The sequence below is a fragment of the Sminthopsis crassicaudata genome, chromosome 4 (assembly GCF_048593235.1).
Source record: "Sminthopsis crassicaudata isolate SCR6 chromosome 4, ASM4859323v1, whole genome shotgun sequence".
NCBI classification, from domain to species: domain Eukaryota; kingdom Metazoa; phylum Chordata; class Mammalia; order Dasyuromorphia; family Dasyuridae; genus Sminthopsis; species Sminthopsis crassicaudata.
In genome coordinates, this window is record NC_133620.1 from 290,980,574 (window position 1) to 290,996,489 (window position 15,916).

A 15,916-nucleotide genomic window follows, 5' to 3' on the forward strand; every position below is an offset into this window, starting at 1 on the left:
CTAGGAACCTGGCATAATGGGATTGGCCCAAGAAGAAGGAGGGAGGTGTGCTAGGCTTTGAGAGCACTAAGGAGGGAGGTGTGGTACCTGGAGTCAGACACCGCCTCCTGGGGCTATGCCACACCTCCATGTAGGACTCACCTGTGCCTCAGAACCTCTCATCCCTCAGGTCCTCCCACATGCCTTGAACTGCATTCTTTGCCTCTAAAAGTTTTTTTAACCTTTACATCTCCCCCTATTTTATTAATAAGACCAAATGTTCTCATGTTAAAAAATGAGAAGCTCTTCCATAAGCACCTGTAAATAATTCTTTTTAAAGAATACATACAAAGCATCCTAGCAAAGTAGGCAAAAGCAAAGGAAGAAACAATACAAAAATGGCTACATAGAGCCCATGGGATACAATAGAAGGGGTTGGGAAGGAAAGTATGTTGGATCCAATCACTAAACCAGTCTGGCAAGGATAGTCATCTCTCTGCTATGGCACTGTTTCAGGCATCAATTAAGTCATCTCCTTCTCTTCTTCTTCAGCCCCTGTTTCAATAGGGGCAACTCTCCTTGTCCTTCTTTCTGGAATCCAGTGGCCTTCCCCATCAGGATCTGCAAGACATAAATATTCCGGCCCTCTCCAAAGTACTAAGGATGGAACTTGCCAACGTCCTTCCTCATCCTTCCAAAGGACCTTTTGAATGTTCTCTGGTGCTTGAAGCACTGCTTTTATGTTTTCTGTCTTGCCTATAAAATTGTGCCAAATGTATCATTCCTGGAGAGAGGCCAGTATCCCTGTCCAGGCACAAAAAATTGAAAGTATATAAGGTTTTATCCACATCTGTCTATGTGGGCCATCAGGGGTTCTGTCTACTTCCTCCCCCTTTCTGTTTAACAAGGGTGACCTTCAGAGTATGATGGGCCTGTTCCACCAGGGCCTGACCCTATGGATTATAGCTGTACAGTGGGGGGCTCAGCCTGGGGTAGTGGAATTTTCCCAACTCTACTGCTCTCCCCAGGCAGAGACACTTTGGGTGAGGGATACGGTGACTGCTAATATTCAAAGTAGGACTTTGGAGGGGGGGGCAGTGATACTTTTGCTGCTTAACCTCTAGCCCCAAGGCAGTCGCTAATCATCACAGCGGGGGGGGGCCCCTCACAGGGCACTTACACAGCCTGGCGTACTCAATTCCATGTGGACCTGTTCCCAGAGCACTCCCAGAGCACTCCCACAGCTTGGCCGGTTGTTCTTTGCAGCCCATTGAGAGGACAGCTACTGTCCATATACCCATCCTTGCTCTGTAGAGGAAGCTAGTAACCTCCTTGCCCTGAAGGCAGACCCTAAAGGCTTTTAAAAATGAAGAGAATGATAGATAGCTTCTATACAGAAAGAGAGCAGGCCCCCACCCCGAGGAGACTAATAGCAAACAGCCTTCAGACAAGACCCCAAATAATGCTCTCCTAGAAGACACTATTAAAAATCTCTAAAGAGAGTTAGAAGAAAAATGGGGAAAGAAGAGAGAAGCTATGCAAGAGAGTAACAACCTCCTGAAATATGAATTGGAAAAAGTAAACAACTTCCTGAAATGTGAATTGGAAAAGGTAAATAATTCACAGGAAGTGCAGGGAAATAGAATTAGTGAATTAGAAAAGATAAAGAATTCCTAAGAAAATAGGATTTGTGAATTGGAAAAAGAAAATAACTCACTAAAAAACAAATTTAGTGAAATGGAAAAAAATTCCATAGAGCAAAACAACTCATTTAAAAACTTAATTGGACATATACAAAAAGAAGTAAAAAAAAGCTAATGAAGAAAATAACTCATTAAAAATCAGAACTGAACAAATAGAAATGAATGATTCATTGAGACACCAAGAATCAGTCAAGCAAAACCAAAAAAATGAAAAACTGGAGAAAAATGTCAAATATCTACTTGGCAAAACGACAGACCTGGAAAATAGATCTAGGAGAGATTATCTGAGGATTATTGGACTTCCCAAAAATTATGATGAAAAAAAGAGCCTAGATACTATTTTATGGGAAATCATCAAAGATAACTAGCCAGATGTAATAGAATCAGAAGATAAAGTAGGCATTGAAAGAATTCATCCAACACCCTCTGAAAAAGACCCTAAAAAAAAAAAAAAAACTCCACAGAATATTGTGGCCAAATATCAGAACTATCAGAATAAGGAAAAAATATTACAAGCAGTCAGGAAAAAACAATTCAAATACCGAGGTGCCACAATAAGGGTCACTCAAGATCTGGCTGCCTCTACATTAAAGGATTAAAGGGCCTGGAATCTGATATTCTGAAAGGCAAAAGAAATTGAAATGCAGCCAAGATTACCCAGCTAAGATTAGCATTTTCTTCCATGGAAGAAGATGGACATTTAATGAAACAGATAAGTTCCATTTGTTTCTAAGGAAAAAACCAGATCTAAACAAAAAAATTTGATTTGCAACCATAGGACTCAATAGAAGCAGAAAAAGGTAAAAGGAACTTTTGAGAACTGTATTTCTGTTGTGGATATACATTAAGACTACATGTATAATTTGATTTTAGTGATATAACAAAAAAAAGGGAAGTAGAAATGGAAAGGGGATAGTATCAGAAAAAAGGAAAAGAGGAGTTAAAAGAGGGAAACTACATTCCACGAAGAGACAAAGAAAACCTATTATATGTGAGGGAAGTTAGAGAGGGGGAGGAACATTGTGTGAATCTTAAACTCATCAGAATTAGCTCAAAGAGAAAATAATCGACATATTTGTTTTACAGAGAATTCTCTTTCACCTTATTAAAAAGGGGGAGAGGAAAAGGAAAAAGGAAAAGAGTAATAAGGGAACAAGAAAGGGAAAGGGATTTAAAGGGAGAAGGGAGGGATACTAAAGAGTTGTGTGTGCAATTGTGTGTATACAATCTTACCTAGGAAGGTATTTTCACTACATCGCATGCTTTCCACACTATGACACAGTGTAAAAAATTAATGACTACAATCATATTTTTAATGAAAAAACCAACACAGCATTTCCTAGAAATTGAATTCCACAAAGGAAAACAAGAAGACACTTTGGGATATAAGCCCAGTACTAACACTGCTAAGACAAAGGGTATGCACAGTTTGACAATTTTTTGAGCATAGTTCCAAATTGCTCTCCAGAATGGCTGGATGTATTCACAATTCCACCAACAATGTATCAGTTTTTCTGTTTTCCCACATCCCCTCCAACACTGTGCATTATCTTTCCCTGTCATTCTAGCCAATCTGACAGGTGTGTAGTGGTATCTCAGCATTATCTTCTTTATATTGAAAGCTAGATCAAAGCTTTCTTAACATGACTCGTTTTCAGTGGAAATAGTGAATGTGCAGAGTAATCTTCCCTTTTTTCCTACCTTTAAATATAAAGAAGATAATACAATGGGAAAGGAAAATTCCATTCTGTCAAAAAGGATAGAATTGACTTCAATATATAAAGTGGGTAAATGCCCAAGAAACATTGGCAACACCACCAATTTATTTCTTCTGTCTACCATGTTAACGCACACACAAAAAAATGATGAATGTTAGGACATGAAAATGAGAAAAACCACTTCATTTTTCACAACTACCTGTCCTGATAGTTTTCATCAACATCTTTGTATTCAGGTTTTCCTAGCAATGTTAAAAGGACCTCAATCTTTCTAATACAAGGAAAATTGTTTTCCTGAGCTCAAAAAGTGCAATTGTGTGTATACAATCTTACCTAGGAAGATATTTTCACTACATTGCATGCTTTCCACACTATGACACAGTGTAAAAATTAATGACTACAATCATATTTTTAATGAAAAAACCAACACAGCATTTCCTAGAAATTGAATTCCACAAAGGAAAACAAGAGGACACTAAGTATTTAAACAGGTAAGAAGAAAATCAATTGAAAGGCAAATACAAGGAAGAAACAGTATGGGTCTGTTGAAAGGGAAGAACTGGAAGATTATTCAAGCACATTCACTATTTCCATGAAAAACGAATCCTGTTAAGAAAGCTTTGATGTAGACTTAAAAAGAAAAAAGATAATGCTGTGCACAGGGAAAGACCCATTCACGCAAACAGGATAGAATTGACTTCAATATATAAAGTCCATAAATGCTCAAGAATCATTGGCAAAACCACCAATTTATTCCTTTTGTCTACCAAGTTAGACCACACTAAAAAAATGATGGATGTTATGACATGAAAATGAGAAAAACTTCTTCATGTTTCACAAATATCTGTCCTGATAGTTTTCATCAACGTCTTTGTATTCAGGTTTTCCTAGCACTGCTAAATGGACTTTGATGTTTATAATATGAGGAAAATAGTTTTCCTGAGCTCAAAAAGTGCAATTGTGTGTATAGAAATCTTACCTAGGAAGGCATTTTCACTACATCAGATGCTTTCCAATATAGGACACAGTGTAAAAAGCTAATGACCACAATCATATTTTTAATGAAAAAACCAACAGTGCATTTCCTGGAATTTGAATTCCACAAAGGAAAACAAGAAGACACTAAGTAATTAAAAAGGGTAAGACTAAAATCAATTGAATGGCAAATAGAAGGAAGAAACGGTATGGGCATGTTGAAAGAGAACAGGAAGATTATTTAGCACATTCACTATTTCCACGAAAAACGAATTCTGTTCAGAAAGCTTTGATATAGCCTCAAAAAGAAAAAAGATAATGCAATGCACAGGGAAAGATCCATTTATGCAAAAAGGATAGAATCAATTTCAATATATAAAGTCTATAAATGCCCAAGAAACATTGGCAAAATCACCAATTTATTCCTTCTGTCTACCAAGTTAGACCACACCAAAAAAAAGATGGATGTTATGGCATGGAAAGGAGAAAAACCACTTCATGTTTCACAAATATCTGTCCTGATAGTTTTCATCAACGTCTTTGTATTCAGGTTTTCTTAGCATTGCTAAATGGACTTTGATCTTTCTAATGCAAGGAAAATTGTTTTCCTGAGCTGAAAAAGTGCAAAATCAGGAGTGTAAAGTCCTGATCGTCTCTCAGTTGTAATCCTTCTCTGGGAGGAGGTTTCTTTTCTCTGTGAATCTTTTTCTCTGTCCTCTTCACTTGTGAATCCATGGGATTTCTTCTCCTTGATCCAATCCAGAACTCACTTTCTAGACTCTAACTTCTTCTTTTATTCTCCCAGAGAATGGGCGTGGAATAACTCAGAGGCTTGTGGGAGAAATACTTCAACCAATGAACTTGCTCCTCTTAAACATGTAAGCTCCTTCCCAGAAGTTCAAAAGGGTAAAATTCCTCTTAAAGGCCCGAACTAGAGAATTGTTAAGTACCTAGAAAGAATCTAATATCTCATTATCTCATTAGCACTTAGTAAGAATCTAACAGTGTGTGTATATAAATCTGACATAGGAAGGCATTTTCACTGCATGGGATGTTTTCCAATGTGGGACACAGTGTAAAAAGCTAATGACTACAATGGTATTTTTTCTTATTTCTTGTGCATTTACAGACTTTATATATTGAAGTCAATTCTATCCTTTTTGTGTGAATGGGTCTTTCCCTGTGCACTGCATTATCTTCTTTCTTTTTAAGGCTACATCAAAGCTTTCTTATCAGGATTCATTTTCCATGGAAATAGTGAATGTGCTGAATAATCTTCCAGTTCTTCCTTTTCAACACACCCATACCGTTTCTTCCTTGTATTTCCCATTCAATTGATTTTCGTCCTATCCTTTTGAACACTTAGTATCTTTGTTTTCCTTTGCGGAATTCAAATTCTAGGAAATGCAGAGTCGGTTTTTTCATAAAAGAAATGATTGTAATCATTAGCTTTTCATGCTGTGTCCCATACTGGAAAGCATCTGATGTAGTGAAAATTTCTTCCTTGGTCAGATTTGTATACACACATAATTGCACTTTTTGAGCTCAAGAAAACAGTTTTCCTTGCATTAGAAAGATCAAGGTCGATTTAGCCATTCTTGGAAAATCTAAATACAAAAATGTTGATGAAAATTATCAGGAGAGATATTTATGAAACATGAAGTGCTTTTTCTCATTTTCATGTCATAACATCCATCATTTTTTTGGTGTGGTTTCACGTGGTAGACAGAAGGAATAAATTGGTGGTTTTGCCATTGTTTCTTGGCCATTTATGGACTTTATATATTGAAGTCAATTCTATGCTTTTTGCATGAATGGTTCTTTTCCTGTGCATGGCATTATCTTCTTTCTTTTTAAGGCTACATCTTAACAGGATTCGTTTTTCAGTTTTTCATGGAAATAGTGAATGTGCTGAATAATCTTCCAGTTCTTCCCTTTCAACAACCCTGTACCGTTTCTTGCTTGTATTTGCCTTTCAATTGATTTTAGTCTTACCTTTTTTCAATACTTAATGTCATCTTCTTTTGCTTTGCGCAATTTAAATTCCAGGAAATGCATTGTCGGTTTTTTCAGAAAAGAAACCATTGTAGTCATTAGCTTTTTGCACTGTGTCCCAAATTGGAAAGCATCCAATGTAGTGAAAATGCCTTCCTAGGTAAGAGTTGTATACACACACAATTGCACTTTTTGAGCTCAGGAAAACAATTTTCCTTGTATTAGAAAGATCTAGGTCCATTTAGCAGTGCTAGGACAACCTGAATACAAAGACGTTGATGAAAACTATCAGGATAGATATTTGTGAAACATGAAGTGGTTTTTCTCATTTTCATGTCATAACTTCCATCAATTTTTGTGTGTGTGTGTGTGGTTTAACTTGGTAGACAGAAGTAATAAATTGGTGGTTTTGCTCATGTTTCTTTGGCATTTATGCACTTTATATATTAAAGTAAATTCTATCCTTTTTGCAGGAATGGATCTTTCCCTGTGTACTGCATTATCTTCTTTATTTTTAAGGCTACACCAAAGCTTTCTTAACAGGATTCATTTTCCATGGAAATAATGAATGTGCAGACTAATCTTCCAATTCTTCTCTTTCAACACGCCCATACCGTTTCTATTTGTATTTGCCATTCAATTGATTTTAGTCTTACCCTTTTTCAATATTTAGTGTCATCTTGTTTTCCTTTGGGCAATTCAAATTCCAGTAAATGCATTCTGGGTTTTTTCATAAAAGAAACAATTGTAGTCATCACCTTTTTGCACTGTGTCATATCATGGAAAGCATCCAATGTAGTGAAAATGCCTTCCTAGGTCAGATTTGTATATACACGCAATTGCACTTTTTGAGCTCAGGAAAACAATTTTCCTTGCATTAGAAAGATTGAGGTCCATTTTGCAGTGCTAAGAAAATCTGAATACAAAGACGTTGATGAAAACTATCAGGACAGATATTTGTGAAACATGAAGTGGTTTTTCTCATTTTCATGTCATAAGATCCCTCATTTTTTGGGTGTGGTTCAACTTGGTAGAAGGAATAAATTGATGGTTTTGCCAATGTTTCTTGGGCATTTATGGACTTTATATATTGAAATCAATTCTATCCTTTTTTTCGGGAATGAATCTTTCCCCGTGCACTATATTATCTTCTTTATTTTTAAGGCTACATCAAACCTTTTGAAACAGGACTTGTTTTCCATGGAAACTGTCTATGTACACATTAATTTTCCTGTTTTTCCCTTTGGACACATTGTTTCCTTTTCTTGATTACATTTGCCTATCTAATGAGTGTAGTCTTACTCTTTTTCAATATTTGGTGTGATCTTATTTTCCTTTGACCAATTCAAATTCCAGGAAATGCAGTGTCAGTTTTTTCATTAAAAATACGATTGTAGTCATTAGCTTTTTACACTGTGTCCCATATTGGAAAGCATCTGATGTAGTGAAAATGCAGGTATACACACAATTGCACTTTTTGAGCTCAGGAAAACAATTTTTCTTGTATAAAAAAGATCAAAGTCCATTTAGCAGTGGTAGGAAAACCTGAATACAAAGACATTGATGAAAACTATCAGGACAGATATTTGTGAAATATGAAGTGGTTTTTCTCATTTTCATGTCATAACATCCATCATTTTTTTGGTGTGGCCTAACTTGGTAGACAGAAGGAATAAATTGATGCTTTTGCCAATGTTTCTTGGGCATTTATGGACTTCATATGTTGAAATTGATTCTATCCTTTTTGCATAAATGGATCTTTCCCTGTGCATTGCATTATCTTCTTTATTTTTAAGTCTACATCAAAGCTTTCAAAACAGGATTTGTTTTCCATAGAAATACTGAATGTGCAGGCTAATCTTCCTGTTCTTCCCTTTGGACACATTGCTCCCTTTTCTTGCTTGCATTTGCATATCTAATGAGTGTAGTCTTACCCTTTTTCAATATTTGGTGTGATCTTGTTTTCCTTTGACCAATTCAATTCCAGGAAATACATTCTGCTTTGTTATATGAAAGAATGGATTGCATTCATTAAATTTGTGAATTATGTGATGTTTTGATAAGCTCCTGATGTATAAGCCTTCCTATATAGGAATTGTATGCAAGCCCAATTGTGCTTTTTGAGCTTAGGAAAACATTTTTCCTTGCATAAGAATGATTGAGTTGAATTTAGCAATGAAAGGGAAACCTGATTACAAAGACATTGATTCAAATTTTCCAGACAGATATTAGTGAATCCTGAAGTGGTTGTTCTCATTTTTATGTCATTGCAGCCATCATTGCTTTGTTTGGTTTAAATTGGTAGACACAATTATTAAATTGGAGGTTTTCCTCCAATTGTTTGGTGTGCATTTACGGACTTTAGATATTGGGGTCAATTCTATCTTATTTGCATGAATAGAACTTTCCCTGGGCATTGCATTATCTTCTTTATTTTTAAGGCTACATCAAAGCTTTCTTAACAGGACTCATTTTGCATGGAAATAGTGAATGTGCAGACTAATCTTCCAGTTCTTCCCTTTCAACAGGCCTATTCCATTTGTTGCTTGTATTTGCCATTCAATTGATTTTAGTCTTACACTTTGTCAATATTTAGTGTCATCTTGTTTTCCTTTGGGCAATTCAAATTCCAGGCCATGCATTGTAGTTTTTTTCATAAAAGAAAAGATTGTAGTCATTACGTTTTTGCACTGTCTCACATGGTGGAAAGCATTCAATGTAGTGAAAATGCCTTCCTAGGTAAGATTTTTAGAATTTCCTTGGATTACAGATAGAATGCAGAAACTTATAGATGTACACATCTTTATTTGTTCATAGTTGGGTTTTTTAGGAGAAATTGAATCAAGAGATTATCAATTGCTACTCACCATTAATCCTTCTGTGGAGACTCAAACAGGAATCTAAATTTCTCTCCCATTTACCTGAATTGCTCTGTATTAGAACTCTGTATTCATTTCTGTGTAAAATAGAAATGTCATACATCTCTCTGTATCTGGACTTCTCTTCATCTTAATCTATTTGCACGTTTAGTCTTAAAGAAAAACAAGTAGTTCTACTCCTGCTCCTTCCCAGAATGAATCACAAAAGTAAGTTTTTTCTGCTATGGTTAGCTGCAAAAAGTTACAAATTTTTTTCTCAATACATTTTAAAAAACTCTTTTTTTAATTGTCCTTTATATGGTCCTGGTTAAAACATCTTGTCTTATACTCTTAATTGTGAGTTCTGCATTCATTAGTGATTTTTTGGTTTTGTTTTGTTTTTACTGATTTGAAATATTTCACAGAAATCCAACACATGGACTCTGTGCTGTAGTTTCTACTACAAACAGTAGTTAAGGACTTGGGTGATATGAATATCACAGATGAGAGTAATTTTAGTATTTACCTATCCTCTACCTCTTTCTAATGTATACTTTAGTGATTATGAGCTATCTGGAAGAACCCTGACTTTTAACTCAGTAGAGTTTAATCATGTAGTACCACCTTAATGTGTATTCTCATGGGATGAGTCTCTCCTTTTAATGTACCTATGAGCTGGAATATTTGAGTTTCAGCTTCAGGGCTTGTCCTTTCAATGACTAATTTGAATTGTTCTTTAGTTATTAACTGATTTGATTTCCTTGTTGTCCAAAAGACTCTCAAAAGTCTTCTCTAGTATTATAATTTGAAAGTGTCAGTTTTGAAGTACTTTCTTCATAGTCCAACTTTCATAACCATATCTTACTACTGAAAGAACCATATCTTAGTCTGTTCAGACCTTTGTTAGTAAGTTATTTCTCTGCTTTTTAGTATGCTGTCCAGATTTGCCAAAGCTTTTCTTCCAAGAAACAAGCATATTTTACTTCCATAGCTGCAATCATGGTCCCCAGTTATCTTTGAGCTCAAGAATATAAAATCTGACACTACTTCCGATTTTTTTCTCCTTTTTGCCAGAAAATGATGGAACCAATTGCTATGATTTTTTTAAAATTTTAAGCTTCAAGCACTTTCCTCTTTTACTTTCATCAAGAAGGTTCTTAATTCTTCTTCACTTTCTGTTATCAGAATGGTGTCATCTGCATGTTTGAGTCTGTTGATATTTCTTCCAGCAACTTTAATTTTGACTTTGGGTCATCTAGTCTGCTACTTTGTACTATGTACTCTGAATATAAATTAAACAAATAAAGTGACAATATACAGCCTTATTGTACTCTTTTTTCCAATCTTAAACCAATCAATTGCTCTCTGTTTGGTTCTAATTGTTGCTTTTTTGGCCCAGACAAGTTCCTCAGGAAATAAAGATGATCAGGTGGTCCCATCTCTTTGAGGACTTGCCACAATTTGTTGTGATTTCCATAGTCAAACTTTTAGGGTAGTCAATGAAGTAGGTGGTTTTTATTTGTTTTGTTTCTGGGACTCCCTTGCTTTATCTATAATCTAGTGAATGCTAACAATTTGGAATCTAGTTTCTCTGCCTCTTTCTAAATTAGTTTGTGCTTCTGGTATTTCTTGGTTCATATATTGCTAAAGCTTAGTTTATAGAATATTAAGAATAACCTTGCTGGTGTGTGAAATAAGTACATTTGTTTAGTGATTTGAGCATTACTTGCCATTTCCCTTCTTTAGGGATATAAATAGATCTTTTCCAATGCAGTAACCACTATTGAGTTTTCCAAATTTGCTGGCATATTTGCTGTTTTTGAGTTGATTGTTTCAATTATGTCCAACACTTCATGACCCCATTTGGGATTTTCTTAACAAAGACACTGGAGTAGTTTCCCATTTCCTTCTCCAGCTCCTTTTAAAAATGAGTTAACTGAGAGAAAAGTTGCCAAGGAAACAATGCCTTGCAGAGGGTCACACAGTTACTAAGTAGATACTTAGATTTTGAACTCATGAAGATGATTCCCTAAAAATTAGAAATGGCGAAGTGTGTGTGTGAGAATCCAATGAACAAAACAACTCATTTAAACTCAGTTGGCCAAATGCAAAAGGAGGTAAAAAAGTTAACTGAAGGAAATAATTCACTAAAAATAAGAATTGAACAAATGGAAGTGAATGACTCAACAAGATATCAAGAATCAGTCAAACAAAACCAAAAAGAAAAAAGAAAAAAAAATAGAAGAAAGTGTAAAATACTTCACTGGAAAAACAAACTGATCTGGGGTCCAGGAGAGACCATCTTAAAATTTTTGGACTACCTGAAAACCAAGATGAACAAAAGAGCCTACATAACATATTTCAAGAAAATATCAAAGAAAAGTGCACTGATATCCTAGAACCAGAGGGTAAAATAGCCATTGAAAGAATTTACCCATCAGCTCTTGAAAGAGACCCCAAAATGAAAATTCCAGGGAATACCATAACTAAATTTCAGAATTATCAGATAGTATTATAGTTTTTTGGTCTATTTCTTCTTGCAACTCTATTAACTTTTCTAGGTATTTGGATGCTGTAATATTTGGTACATATATGATTTAATATTGATATTACCTCATTACCTATAATACTCTTTAGTAAGATGTAGTTTCCTTCCTTAACTCTTTCAATTAGATCTGTTTTTGCTTTTGCTTGATCTGAGATCAGGATCACTACCCCTGCTTTTTTGTTGTTGTTGTTAATTCAGATGAAGCATAATAGCTTCTCCTTCAGTGTTTTACCTTTACTCTGTATGTATCTCTCTGCTTCAAATATGTTTCTTGTAAACAACATATGTTTTTAATCTAATCTGCTATCCATTTCTATTTTATGGGAGAGTTCATCCCATTCACATTCACAGTTAAAATGACTAACTCTATATTTCCTGACATCCTATTTTCCCCAAGCTATGCTTTTCTCTTTTCTTTCCCCTTTGCCCCTTTTCTTTCATTGCCAATGTTTTGCTTCTGACTACCACTTCCCTCAACCAGCCCTCCCTCTTTTCAGCTCCTCCCCTCTTTCTTATCCTGTAATGTTCTTCTCTAAAATATAATGTTCTCTGGGACCAGGTTTCTTGGGGGGCTTCTGGGAGCAGCCTTCATTTTAGTTCAGAGTAATAACCTCGAATGCAGCCAGGAGTTAAAGTCCAAATTCTTTATTTTTTCCTTTTAATTCTTGTCTCCTTCTTGGGCTTGGTTAGCTTTCTTAGAGGCCTATTTTTCTCCTTGGTTCCAAGAGCTTAAGTTGCCTTCTCTGGCTTGTGAATCTCCTCTACTGAATCCTGGCTGAGGCTTCGAGAGCTTCTAGTGGGCTTGTCCTGTCTGGCCCTGAGAGCTTCTTACTTATATGCTGTACACTGAGTACATTACTGAACTAGAGAACTGTTAAGTACCATGCTAAATTAGATTTAACCACTGTCTTCTTAGTACCCTGTAAGAATCTTAACGTTATCCTTTTCCCTTCTATTTCTGTTCTCCCTTCTATGAGCCTTCTCTTTTCCTTTCCCCTTTCCTTTTCAACTTCCTTAGATGAGACAAGTTTCTATATCAAACTAAATATGCATGATATTCCCTCTTTGAGCCAAATTCGATGAGATTAAGACTTAAACAATGTTCATCCTCCTTCCTTCTTTCCCTTAACTATAAAAGGTCTTTTTGCCTCTTCATATGATATAATTTTCCACATTTTATCTCCCCCTTCCTCTTCTTCCAGTACACTCTTAATTTCTTTTTTATATCATCATAATGAAGTCAAATTTTACCTATACCCTTTAAGTATACCTCTTAGAGACACAATTCTCAAGTGTCACATATCATCTTCCTTTGTAGATATGTGAACATCTTAACCTTTTAAAATATAGTTTTTCCCCTTATTTTTTTTTACTTTCTTATTCTTTTTCTCATTTCTTGTAACCTAACCTCCAACAGAAAGCCTAAAGTGGAAGTTATTCCTACTTATTGGGACAATTGCTTTAAGTATGAAAGTTCATTAATCTTTTCTAGTATTTTATACTTTTTGATATAGCCTTTAGAAGCTTTTCTGACTGGCTACATTTTAAATCTACTGAATCTACAAACAACACCAACAAAATGTAAAACAAAGCTTTTCCTACATTTTACAAAGACACAAGCATAGACAAAATTATAAGACAAACCCAAAAACAAACTATAAAGAAGAAACTACTTTTAGATGAAGATGGGAAGAAACTATCATTTAAAGTATCCAGCAAAAGCAAAAGTTCATCCGATCAGAATAAGATTTTTCAATGACTAGTCTTATTTTCTTTAATTTATAATAATGTTAAGAGCTAAATTAAAACCCATATAAGTTACCAATTAAATCTCTTATAAATTTATATCAGAAGTCACATAATTAAGCTTAAAGGAATAAATCAGAGTATTGACCCTAGTCTCCCTCTTGATTTTAAAAGAGAACTGGCTATGGCCTCCTGGGCTTTTCCCTTCCTTTTCTCATTTTCAGAGTGAGGAGGGTGACCTTTCCCAGGGAGGGGGAGATAACATGGTCCTAAACATGTTTTATTGTTTTAATTAAGTGACACAATTCTGCCTATAGTTCTAAAGGGTACAAATCTTCTGCTTTTTCACCCATTCCTTTTTAAATTCTGTTTCCTTAAGGAACCCAAGTTACAAAGTGGCTTCTCATTTGGTGATAGCCATATAGTAAAAAGTATCCTAGATGGAATATTTAATTTTCTTGTCAGCTTCATGAAGACATTTCTTAAGGCACTTTATTTTATCCTGAACAAAAGATAGTTATATTAACTAACGGTGATAGGAGTGCCAATTAGTTAAATATCTACTGGTTTGGAGCCCATAATGTAGAAACGTATGGTCAGCTGCTGTCCCCTGGCAGGGGCAGGGGATAGAGAAGAGGAGAGGAATAGTGCTTTAGTGTTATGGAAGTTGGGCCAAGTTGTTATGGGAATTAAAAACTGGGGCATTTAAAAAATAAGATTCCTGACTAAATTGTAAAGCTTGGGACTCATCAGTCCTGAAATGCAAGTTTTTATTGGTCCCTGCATATGGGGTGCCCAAGCAGAGGGCCAGAGGTCAATAACAAAGAGAAGTTGGGGGAAATGGTGAGAAAGAATATTTAAAGTGATTAGTGGATAACAGAAAGGCATGGGTCTGTAATTCTGTGGATTCCTTGATTCTCATTTAATGTTACTTTTCTTCACACATTAGCTTTAGCATTTCAGAACTACATCAGACCCTTAGGTTAACTCTCTATTACTTGCCATTCCTTTTTGTACAATTCTTTAAAAACAAAATCACGCACAGTAATTCTCTCCTTCATTACATTCCCACCCTGGAAAAACTGCTGAAAACTTTAGGATTGGGTTTTTCTTTAAGGTTTTCTCGAATGACAGAAAAGAAATGGTTTCAATTTTCAGTCTATCTAGATACCAAATTGTTAGCATTCACTAGATTATAGAGAAAGCAAGGGAGTCCCAGAAACAAAACAAATAATTGTTTTGCAAATACCTTGTGCATCCACATATTCTATCAACTAACTTAGATTTTTAAAGAGAAATGTACACATAGAAGCAAGAACAAGTAACAAAGAATAAAAACAACAAAGTACAATTCAATAAAAAGTTTTAGGAGTGCTAAATTCAGAATGAATGGAATCTGCTTAAGGAAACTAAGAAAAACAAAGATTTTTTTTTAAAATCTCTATTGGTAGAAAGACATTTTTTTTAAAATATAGGCTCTCTCAATTTGGAACTATGCCCAAAAAGTTATCAAACTGTGCATACCCTTTGACCCAGCATTGCTGCTATTGGGATTATATCCCAAAGAAATACTAAAGAGCGGAAAGGGACCTGTATGTGCCAAAATGTTTGTGGCAGCTCTTTTTGTTGTAGCTAGAAACTGGAAGATGAATGGATGTCCATCAATGGGAGAATGGTTGGGTTAATTATGGTATATGAAGGTTATGGAATATTATTGCTCTGTAAGAAATGACCAGCAGGAGGAATACAGAGAGGCTTGGAGAGACTTAAATCAACTGATGCTGAGTGAAATGAACAGAACCAGAAGATCGCTGTATACTTCAATGCTGTATGAAGAGGTATTCTGATGGAAGTGGATATCTTCAACATAAAGAAGATCCAACTCACTTCCAGTTGATCAATGATGGACAGAAACAACTACACCCAGAGAAGGAGCACTGGGAAGTGAATGTAAATTGTTAGCACTACTGTCTATCTACCCAGGTTACTTAGACCTTCGGAATCTAATACTTAATGTGCAACAAGAAAATGGTATTTACACACATATATTGTATCTAGGTTATATTGTAACACATGTAAAATGTATGGGATTGCCTGTCATCGGGGGGAGGGAGTGGAGGGAGGGGTGGATAATTTGGAAAAATGAATACAAGGAATAATATTATTTTTTAAAAATTACTCATGCATATATACTGTGGGGAAAAAAATTCTAAATAAAAAAATTAAAAAAAAAAAAAGTATAGGCTCTCTGCATAGATCACCAAATAAATAACTAATGAATATCCAGAAAGGGAAGTGGTAATTCCAAAAAACCCAACCTGGCATCACCACAAACTGGTCATGCCAAATTGATTGCATTTCCCCCCCCCCTTTTTTTTTTTTGACAGGATTACT